We start from the raw sequence: 11846 nt of genomic DNA, 5'->3' as shown, positions 1-11846 counted from the left end.
CTCTAAGGCCGAATCCCATTTCATCCCTTGGACGTACCCCTTGGCCCTTCCCCTCCATTTTGCGCGTTCACGTGAAGGGGTAGGGGTATCCCAATCCCAGTTAACGCGGAGGGGTAGGGGAAGGGGTAGGGCTTCTGTACCCCTCCAAACGGAGATTTTCCTGGAGCTGACTCCGAACGAAGGGGTTTGAGTGATTTCCCACAATGCCATGCGGATTTCAGCGAGATTTCATGCGGATTTCAGAAAGATGGCAGTTCCCGCAGCGAAAGATTGTCATAAATATTTTCTCCATTATTTACGTAACCGTTCTATTACTACGTCAATAGTGTTAACTAGCCTATTAACGTTAACGTACTATAACATTAACGTTGTGTGATCGGTTGATGCAATGAAAATTGTGAACAAAGTTGTTATTTAGCAGTTAGCTCAAGTAATTACAAACAACAGAGGATCTGCTTTTCTGTTGTGTCGTTACGTTAACCAGCTTCCCATCCCTGTGTACTTGAACTAGGGAATCCAGAGGAAACACGCTGCTTGATTCGCTTTCGAGCTGAGAATGAGCAGCGATTTCTGAAATCCAAAGCTGCTGCTAAAAAGCTTTGGGAGTGAGTATTGTTTTCGGTTGCTTGACTGCGTACGTTTTGTTCTGTTATTCTCGCTTTTATTGTTTACATGAGTGTTCTGACACCTCTACTGGGATTTCTCCGTTTAGCTGCAGACAACCGTAAAAAGAGGCCTATAGCCCAGGACACAGTGATCACAACAGCAGCAGACGGCATTTCAGCAGAGATTTCTGGTTCTGACTGTAGCGGCTGGTCGCAGCCAATGACGCATTTGGTCGCGTTTTGCTAACGTAAACGCTGACGGAGGTACGCGATGACGTATGCGATCGTTGAAGGGCTATCCCAATACGTAGGGGTTGAATTTCAAGCCCTATCCCTTGTAGCTCAGTTTCAAGGGGAAGGGCCAAGGGGAAGGGGGAGGCGAAGGGGAAGGGGGAGGGGTAGAAATTAGAATTGGGATTGGGCCTAAGCCTGCTAACCTCAATTTTTGCAAATACCTCTCCCTCTGCTCGCCCTGTAAATGCCCTATGTCGCTGGATAGTGAAGGTGTTTTCTGCATCTCGCTCCGTTTTCTTTTATGTTTTTCGTTTGTCGCCTTCCTCCCATTCAAACTGATTCGAGCCGTGCCGTCCAAAATGGCAGCATCACATGACTTGGTCACGTGAGTGAAATACCTCAATACATACACTAAGTAGCTCAGCAGAAATCGCATAATCTAGGTCGTGTAGCTCGATTCCGAGAAATCAAGTTCGATTCGATTTCAGCCGAATTAAGGTGTATACATGGCATTTTGAACTTCGATTTCAGTTGAGCAACGGCAGAAATTCGATTCTTGCCCAAATGAGGATGGGTTCCCTTTTGAGTCTGGTTCCTCTCGAGGTTTCTTCCTCATGTCATCTGAGGGAGTTTTTCCTTGCCACCGTCGCCACAGGCTTGCTCATTGGGGATAGATTAGGGATAAAATTAGCTCATGTTTTAAGTCGTTCAAATTCTGTAAAGCTGCTTTGCGACAATATTTATTGTTAAAAGCCCTATACAAATAAACTTGATTTGATTTGATTCTCTCTATGTGCATGTAAACGCACTGAATGTCTGAATACTCCTGGATGTTGATCTGGTGGTTGTAAGTGGCTGCCTGCTTAAACATGTCCCAGTCTGTGATGTTAAAGCAGTCCTGAAGTGCTGAGGAAGCACCCTCTGGCCACACCCATACCTGCTTCTGGACCGGTCTGGTGACTTTGACCTTTGGCCTGTATGCTGGCATTAGCATAACAGTGATGTGGTCTGAAGCACCGAGATGGGGGAGGGGTGAGGCCTTGTATGCTCTTCTCAGTGTTGTGTAAACCAGGTCCAGTGTGTTGTTTCCCCGTGTTGCAAAGTCAATGTGTTGATGTAACTGAGGAAACACTGTTTTGAGATTTGCATGGTTGAAATCTCCAGCTACGATGAGAAGTCCCTCTGGATGGGCTGTCTGTTGGTCACTGATGGCACAGTACAGTTCACTCAGTGCCTTGTCCCTATCGTTGTTGTTGCAGCTGGGAGGAATATAAACGGCAACAAGCAGGATGGCAGAAAACTCCCTCGGTAGATAGAAGGGCCGGCACTTGATGATTATAAACTCCACAAGAGGTGAACAGTGTCTGCAAAACTACCACAGTGTCCTGACACGAAGCATCCCTGATGTAAACACAGACCCCATCGCAGCGGGTCTCGCCTACTTCAATTACGGCTCTGTCTGCTCGGTAGCATGTTAGCCGGTCAAGCTGGATGGCGGAGTCTGGTATGCTGTCGTTGAGCCATGTTTCTGTGAACACAAAAAAACAGCACTCTCTCACAGCCTGCTGGGTCGCTCTCAGAAAGGTGTATATAGTCCAGTTTGTTATCCAAGGAGCGTACATTGGCGAGTACGATGGACGGTATAGCCAGCTTGTGTGGATTAGCCACTAGCCTGGCCCGGACACCCCCGCGCTTTCCCCACTTCTGCCTCCTCTCGCACCGCCTACGACGCTTCCTCTGCAGGTGTGCAGCAGTAGTGGGGGTCGATGTCAAAGCGGGCCGCAGGAGTAGGCCAAGGTCATGTAGCTCCTTAGCGTGTGCCAGGTTTAACTTACAGAAAAAAGTGTTGCCAATGTCAAAGAGTCCCACGGCTGTATGTGCGCCTAGGGACGGACAAACGCGACGAAAACATACAAATCACTCGAACACACCGACGAAGACAAACAAGTAAACACCACATTATCAGGACAGAGAGGGGCCGCTGCGTCCGCACGCGCCGCCATCATTTTTTACTTTTAATATGAAGTTAAAGATGAAAAAATTCAACTTACCATATTACCAAAAGCTAAAATGCACTCCATCCTGAAGACTTTCCCCATTACGTCTGACTGTTACAAACCGCTGACACTACAGACACCTTCCATAAAATTAAAGCATCTCTTCACAGAAAACATCAAAATATGAACATTTGTTCATGTGGAGCATTATTCAATACAAGTCCATGCGTGAGTTGTTGCGACACAAGCAGTACTATACAAGAACAAGCATGTTAATACAAACATGTGATTTGCAGCTGTACTACTGTCAGAGCTGCTGCTATTAGAAAATTAATCAAAACATTCTGACCGATCAGAATTCATCAGTGCTGTGGTATAAAAATAGAGCATCACAAATATCAGCAATCATTTGTCATCTCTTTCTTGTTTCAGGTGTTACTTTATGGGATGCAGAAGCAGTGCGTGAGCACATTGATGTGCATCAGACACCTAAAACACATCTGAAGTTTACTGCCTCTGACACCCTCAGCGAAAAGGCCAAGCTCCTGGATACAAGTGCTTCCCTTAAAGCCAGTTTCTTCTGTGGTTTGGTGGAGGTTGGAGGATCAGCCAAGTACCTGAATGATACCAAGTCCTCAACATGTCAGTGCAGAGTTACTATGCAGTACAGCCAGACAACAGAATTTAAACAACTCACCATGAAGGACCTTGGCAATATCACCTATCCACAAGAATTTGACCAGAAAACAGCCACTCGTGTAGTTACAGCTGTATTGTATGGTGCTCAGGCTTTCATGGTGTTTGATCATACAGCTGCAGAAAATGAGAGTAAACAGGCTGTTGAAGGAAACCTTCATGCAGTGGTCAAGAAGATCCTGACCATTTCCATTGAGGTCTCCCAAAGTCCAACCCCTCGTCCTTGTCGCGGGAGACGGAAACAGGCAAAGTAAGGGTTTGCCAGGCCGGGTGAAGTATGGTGGGTAGTTCTCCACCCGGGCCGTTACGGTTGCCATGAAGGCCGGCCTGGAATAACTCTGAAATGCGCTGGCTAAAGGGGCTCTGGTGAAGCTGGGCAGGCCAATCCCCCACTCAGTGGTAAAATTTCGATTACCGAAACATCGACTAGAAGAAGAAATCGGATCAAAGATGGGATGAAGGAGCCTTCTTTTGGAAGGGCAAGTATGACACAGTAGACAAAGCCGAAAGGAATCTATACTGCCCAGTCTTCTATCACCAGGATAGGAACGTGGAATGTAAGAATGTATGAAGGAGGTAAAGCAATTACAATCGCTAAGGAGATGAGAGAGTATAATTTGCAGGTGAAACATGATGGACTAAAGCGGGACAAACAAGGCTTGCATCAGGGGAGCCAATTCTATACTCTGGCCATATGAAGGAGAATGCACACCATACAGAGGGGGTAGGATTTATGTTATCTAGAGAGGCACAGAAAGCCCTTACCAGCTGGGAACCAATCAGTTCCAGATTCATCACAGCTCAGTTCAAGACTAAACATCGTAGGATCAAGTTAAGGGTTGTGCAGTGCTACGCCCCGACAAACGATGCCGAGGATACAGCAAAGGAAGATTTCGATAATAGATTGCAGGACATTTCAGACCGGAAGAGGGAGAGAGAAGTTACAGTACTCATGGGAGACTTTAACGCCAAAATTGGTTCCAACAACATAGGGTATGAGGAGATAATGGGTAAGCATGGGCTTGGACAGATTAACGAGAATGGGGAATTGTTTGCAGACCTTTGCGCGGATAACAGAATAGTGATCGATGGGTCCATTTTTCCCCATAAAGACGTCCACAAGGCTACATGGGTGTCCCCCGACCACAGAACAGAAAACCAGATAGATCATATTGGAATCAACAGTAAATTTCGGAGAACAATGCTGGATGTTAGAGTGAAAAGGGGAGCAGATGCAGGATCAGATCATCACTTAGTGATGGCAAAATTAAGGCTTAAGCTCAAAAGATGCAAACTGACAGCGAACACCAGGACCAAGTACAACGTCCGACTACTGCAGGAGAAAGACTATGCAGATGCCTTCCGAGTAACTTTGCGAAATAGGTTTCAAGCGCTACAGGATTTACAGGATGACGAAGAAGACAATGACAGTAACATTATAGAGAGAGACTGGAAAAACATCAAACAGGTATGGACCAAATCTTGTGAAGAGATTGTTGGAAAGAAGAAACATGACAAACCTTGGATAACACCAGAAACATTGTAGAAGATTGGGGATAGAAAGATGAAGAAAGACACACGTAACAGAAGTCGCACAAGAGCAGTGAAGTCCCAGGCCCAACAGCAATATTTGGAGTGCCATAAAGAAGTTAAAAGTTGTGTCTGACAGGATAAGAGGAGATACATCGAGGATCTTGCCAAGCATGCACAGGAGGCAGCAACACAAAAAAAACATGAAGGAGCTCTATGACACCACCAAGAAACTAGCTGGAAAATACAAACAGGATAGTGGGCCAGTGCGAGACAAGAACGGAAATATGCTGACAAATAAGGAGGATCAGCTCAAGAGATGGGCCGAACATTTTGAGGAGTTACTAAATAGACCCGCTCCTGAAGACACTGCAGAGATACTACCTGCGGAAAGCCCACTCCCGGTAAACTGTGATACACCAACCAGACAGGAAGTGCGAAGGGCCATCTTGGCGCTGAAAAATGGGAAGGCAGCTGGTCCAGATGAAATTCCAGGAGAAGCCCTGAAAGCTGCACCAGACACATCATCGCTAATGCTGGGGCATTTAATAGGAAAGATTTGGGAGGAGGAAGAGGTCCCAGATGATTGGAAGGAAGGCTCTCTTGTTAAGGTATCCAAGAAGGGCGATCAAAGTGTATGTGGCAATCATAGAGGTATTATGTTACTATCAGTGCCCGGTAAAGTACTAAACAGGATAATGTTGGAACATTTGAAAGATGCAGTGGATAAGAAGCTCAGAGATCATCAAGCAGGCTTCAGAAAGGAAAGATCATGTATTGACCAAATAGCAACACTCAGAATTATAATCGAGCAGTCAATGGAGTGGAACTCATCCTTGTATGTAGCATTTATTGACTTCCAGAAGGCTTTTGACAGCCTTGACAGAGAGACTTTGTGGAACTTATTGAGGCATTACGGAATTCCAGAAAAATTCATCAGGCTTATTAGGAACACAGACAATGGGATGTCCTGTAGGGTTATACATGAGGATAAATTAACAGATAAGTTTCAAGTAAATACAGGTGTTTGGCAGGGTTGTTTATTATCCCCCTTCTTATTTTTGCTAGCTTTGGATTGGATAATGAGGGAATGCACTGTAGGAAGGAAAAATGGCATACAGTGGACTCTGTGGAATCAGCTCGACGACCTTGACTATGCTGATGACATGGCCCTACTGTCACATAGTCGTAGTCAGATGCAAGAGATCAGGTGCTTGGAGGAGACAGCAAAAAGACTGGGGTTATATGTCAGTAAGGATAAGACAAAGTTTATGAGGATTAACAACAGCAACAAGGACCCTCTACTGCTGGAGAAAGGAAATATAGAGGAAGTTCCAACTTTTACTTATCTGGGAAGCATAGTTAGTACAAGCGGGGGCACTGAGGATGATGCTTTATGGATCAGAAACGTGGCGGACCACCAAAGCCATGCTCGGAAAAGTTCAAGCATTCATCAATAGATGTCTGAGAAGGATTCTTAGGATATGGTGGCCAGAAAAGATCAGCAATGAGGACCTATGGAGGATGACCGACCAGGAACCAGTGGGGAGGCTAATTAGCAGAAGGAAGTGGACATGGATTGGGCACACGCTTAGGATTGATTGAAACCTTTATTTAAACAACAGGGTAGTCCAGTCAGTGGCAAAATGCCTCTGCTATCAAATGGAGCCCTGTTATACACACACATACATCTTACAAAAAAAAAAACCCACAAATAATAACATTTGACTACATTATTTACAATATATATATTCAATATTCAATCTAAACAAATACAAACAAGCTAAAATATAAAAGGATTATTAAATGTATAAAAATATAATTATATTGGAATAGACCCCTCCCGAATACGCCTGGACGCCACGAAACAAAGGCCAAAAGCCGAAAGCAGAAAGACCACATTACCAGGCAGGCACTAACATGGAACCCGTCTGGTAAGCGCCGGCGTGGTAGACCCAGGAACACATGGAGGAGGAGTATAGAGACAGAGATGAGGAAGGAAGGTCTAAGTTGGGCGAAATTGGAGAAAGCTGCCCTAAATCGAAAAAGATGGAGGCTTGTGGTAGATGGCCTATGCTCCGCCAGTGAGTAACAAGGCGATAAGTAAGTAAATTTACATTGAGGGGGAAGCATCCCTAAAGATGACTGAAGAGGAAAAAACACTGAGAACATCAGTGTCACATTTTATAGCGACGTAGCACTTGAAAACCCAACCACATACAAGAAAGCCCTGGAGGTGTACAAGAAGTTACCCACTTTGATGAAGAAAGAAAACTATAAAAGGTGTACCACTGACTGTGTGGCTGTATCCTCTCATGCTTTTGGATGATAAGGCTGCAAAGTTGGTGAGAGAAATCAGCATGAACCTGGTGAATAAAACAGAGAATTTGCTGGAGGAGCTTGGAGAAGTGGAGAGAAGAGGCAATGATTTGATCAAAAAACAAATGACAGATTATTTCTCCAATGTAAAAGACAGGTTGTTGAAATTTGGGGACTTACACAATTGTTATAAGATAATGTTCCAGAAGGCATTGTCCAGAGTTTTGCCAGCTATTCGGGGTGGGACACAAGAGGGCAAGGCACTAGAGGACATCCTGAACTTCCATGACACATCACCCTTCAATGCTAGGAATGTGAACAAATGGCATTACAACTGAATTAAATATATTGAGTTCTTATACCAGTGGGCTGAAGAACCTGACAGTTGTGAACTCCCCAGCGACACTCCGTTCCATCTTCTTCGATCCTGATAATGATGTGGTGGTATGTTTGTCTTCTACATCTCTAAAGTATGAAGACTCCTACCTTGCAACTCTCCTAGACTTTGAGAGCTCTGAAGGATTTGCAAAGTTTGAGCAAACAAGTGAGAAAATTCTCTCTTGCCAAGTACCACAACCTTGGTTCACTTCTCCTGACGTTTCTGAGAGCATGAGGCAGAATCTTTCTCGCTTTACAAGTTTTTCAAAGGCCAATAAAAATTAGAAGGGAATCAAGTTCATCATTGCCTCCATCTCTGACCCCAGCAATCTAGGAAACTCCAGCCGACTTTATCAGAAAGGCTGTCTGACAGATCCTAAGTTCCAGCATGTATCCAAACCTCCTCTACCTGTGGTGGAGACCAGTGATGGGAAAGTGATCCTAAAGCTTTCAAAATCCCCAACCGGAGAGACAGTTCAACTCTCAACTGAATGCAGGATGACCTTTCCAACTGATTCAGCAGATGATGCTGATGAATCGACAGTAATAGCCACTTCAGATGCACAGCCCAGCTTTACAATGACTGGATTAAAGCCGGCAAACCAATAGTGGGTTCGATACAGAGCTGTTAGTGATGTGGAAGTGAGTGAAGCCAGCATCTCTGTCTCCTTCACCTTTCATGGCAATCTTGGTCACAGTGAGTCCAGGGCTGCCAACTTTTCAAAATTCCTTGGAGTGAGATTTTGGATTTAGTAGATGTGATTTCCTGTAGAGGTCTGCGTGGGTCGGATTTTTCAGTCCCGCTCCCGCCCGCATTGTGCAGTCCCGCTCCCACCCGCGCCCACAAAGAATTATGATTTTCAGTCCCGCTCCCGCCCGCAAATCCCGCATGATGCAGATGTTCGCGTTATTTCTCAGGAAAGTTCTTGTCTTGACACAGCGTGATGGTGCCCCGCCCCCTACTTTGAGTGGATTTGAGCATAAATATCTACAGCTCATGTTCACGTTTGTTATTATTTACCTTGTTTCTGAATTCAGCATGTAGTGTCTCTAATAATAATTAGTGCTGTCAAGCGATTAAAATATTTAATAGCGACTCGCACATTTTTGTCACATGAGAAACCATTGTAATTCTCTGATCAACATAAAGTGAATGGGCTTGCTTTGTACCAATGTTTTTTTTTTTTTTTTATTGCAAAGCAGAGCTAGCAAGAGAACCATGAGTGAACAACTCTAATCAGAGAGACAGGTTACACAGTGACGGTAGGCTTGACTCAATGCTATCCCAGAAATCCTTCCTGTAATATGCAAATTTGGCCGCCTCTGATTGGACAGCCAAATTTGCATATTACAGGAAGGATTTCTGGGATAGCATTGAGTCAAGCCTACAGTCACTGTGTAACCTGTCTCTCTGATTAGAGTTGTAGACTAACTCAAGCAGTAAATCACTTCACTCATGGTTCTCTTGCTAGCTGGGCGTGAACGGCGAGTCATTAAAGGATTTCCCGTTAGGGTGATCAATGGCAAATTTAAGATGCCATTTCTCACTCAATCTGACTCTCTCTGCAAATTTAGGCATCTTAAAATGTTTTTATTAATGCCAAATAAAATATCCAGCACAAATTATATATGATAGACATAAGTTAATAATTTATAAATTTTATTTCAAACACGTTTTTAGTTAGCGGGACTGCAGTTTATCACTGCTCGCACCCGCATATGTGCACTTCCGGTCCCGCCCGTGCCTGCAATGAGCTTTCAAAATTTGTCCCGCGCCGCACTGCTTTGCGGCGGGTCCCACGGGACTCCCGCGGGAGTGCAGGGCTCTAATTTCCTGCATTCTGGTGGATTTTTGGAGTGGCCTGCTGGAGATGTGCCATACCTACATTCCTACACACCCTGACTTGCCAGGCCTTCAGCTTGTGGCCAACAAAAGCACCAAGTTTTGGCTTAAAAGCCCCCACACTAGAAAACTACAGATGACTGCCAATGTTCCTGTAGGCCTATAGACCTGTGTTTCAGATTTAAAGGCAAGTTCATGTTTGAAAATATTTCATCAGCTAAGCCTAAACACCTTCTGAATTGAAACTAAATGTTATGTTTTTAATAACTCTTGCAAAAATAAGATTGTCCCTCACTGACTATTCATTATGCATTTAAGGGCTTTCCCCACCACTGGGTTCAGCAGAAAATTGGCATGGGAAAAAATATCAACAGCAAAAGAACATAAAATGCTTAAACAGTAAGCAAAATGTGCATGTGCTACAAGAAACATTAAAATGATCAAGTTTGAACAGTATTGAAACACAAAAAGCTGGACCTTGGCCATAGGTGGGAATATGCACACAAAGTTGGGCTTAAAAATTTTGGTCATACTTAAATAAGCTATATTAATATATTTCTTATTAATTTATTTCTTATTAGTAATAGAGCATTCATCAGGGCCTGTTATCTGACAAATGTTCTCTACCTGTCTTGCCCTCTCTGAAACCCTGTCTCCTCAGTATATTGTTCTCTGTCTTTTTTTTTTTTTTTTTTAATTATTCACAACAGCCTATACAAGTCAATGACTTAATAACCTACACGTTTTTGGTCATGTTCATGAAAAAGACACTAGCAAATATGTCCATTAATGCATTTAGGACAAATTGAGCGTGGCATATAATTTGTGCAAACTTATGTTTCTTAACTGACACCTCAATCTTTTTGGATTGACTTGAATTGAAGGAGACTATGCAATGTCGATTTCTGGCTGAATTAGACCACTTATTTGTACCAAAATGTGTTTCCCTGCGTTTTCACAGCCTTTGTGCCTATTGCATACTGTCCTTGATTGATGTTTTGAATAACTGTTGCATTCTGAAGAGCATTAGGTTGTGTCAAAAAAATTATACAAGATTAGTATTTCAGAGACATCCATTCTTCGTTCAAGGCATTTTCACACCACTGGGTTTAGCAGAACATAAAGTGCTTAAACAGTGAGCAGATGTGCTGCAAAAAACTGAATTTGAACAGTGTTTCAACAGCATGTTCACAAAAAGCTAGAGAAGTCCTAAGTTTTGTGCGCTTGATTGTACAGGCCTGTGGCCTTCTTGGAGGCCTTGATGATCATGGGCGAGGGCTCCCACTTAAAGCATGGCTCCAAGTCTGCCATCTTTACAGTCATGATTGAGGAGAGGGTACCATCTAAGGCCAAACTGTTTCTTGTCTTTGTTTTGTTGAGGCCCACCACAGAAAACACCCTTTCTGCATCTGCATTGGAATGTGGGAGGACGAGGACCAGCTTTGAAATCGCAGCAAGACTCTGAAATTGGTTTACTCCTGTCACCTGTGCCAAATGAACCAAGAACACAATGGAAATATGCCCTAATGTGATGTTTCCTTTTATCTCTTGACAAATGAGCATAGGTTGATGCACAGACCTTATCTTTTCGTGTAGCCATTTCAGCCCAGAAGCTTTCGATTTCAAATTCCCATGGGTGCTGCAGTGGTGGCAACGGCATTGTCTGGTACTCCAGAAACTCCTCTGCCAGTAGATCATGCTCCGCTGGTCCATGGTATGGGAGCAGGTGGGGAAACCTATTTATGAAAGTACAGTTACAAGTTACTTGTTTTTGATATATGGTCATCAACCAACAGCAGTAAATACATACAAACATTTAAAAAGAGATGCCACTTAGGGACAGCTCATTCTAAGAGGCAAAATTCTATGGTTAAAATGCCTTTTCATTAGCCTGGCCACAAATTCAAGATATTTTAGATAACAAGTAGTAATTACTGAAAGATCCTAACCTCTCAACAAAGTAAAGGACATCTATGTCACATTCAGACCTCTGTCGGAAATCTACAAATTTGGCATGCTTGAGCAGTGGCTCTTGGAGGGGCAGCTTCTTCAAAGCGTAGTCCACAGCGTTGATCAGAAATGCCAAAGCAGCCTCATGGAATTTCTCCATCTGCTGTGGTTTGATGTCTCCATCATCCAGTAACCTGTTGAGCTTAGCCCTGGTGGTGAAGCCAATGTTCAGCTTTCTTCCTGCCAAAGATACAACAAATCAGGTTAACAGAAATGCTGAGTTATGCTGATGAT

General features: G+C 43.8%; 1 pseudogene; it reads left to right on the top strand.

Annotated features, from left to right (window-relative positions):
- Window positions 1–2472: 2472 nt before the first annotated feature.
- LOC132865791 (neoverrucotoxin subunit beta-like) lies at window positions 2473–10592 on the top strand (annotated as a pseudogene).
- The last annotated feature ends 1254 nt before the right edge of the window (window positions 10593–11846 follow it).

The sequence above is a fragment of the Neoarius graeffei genome, chromosome 18 (assembly GCF_027579695.1).
Source record: "Neoarius graeffei isolate fNeoGra1 chromosome 18, fNeoGra1.pri, whole genome shotgun sequence".
Lineage (NCBI taxonomy): Eukaryota > Metazoa > Chordata > Actinopteri > Siluriformes > Ariidae > Neoarius > Neoarius graeffei.
This window is presented reverse-complemented; position numbering and strand designations above follow the sequence as displayed.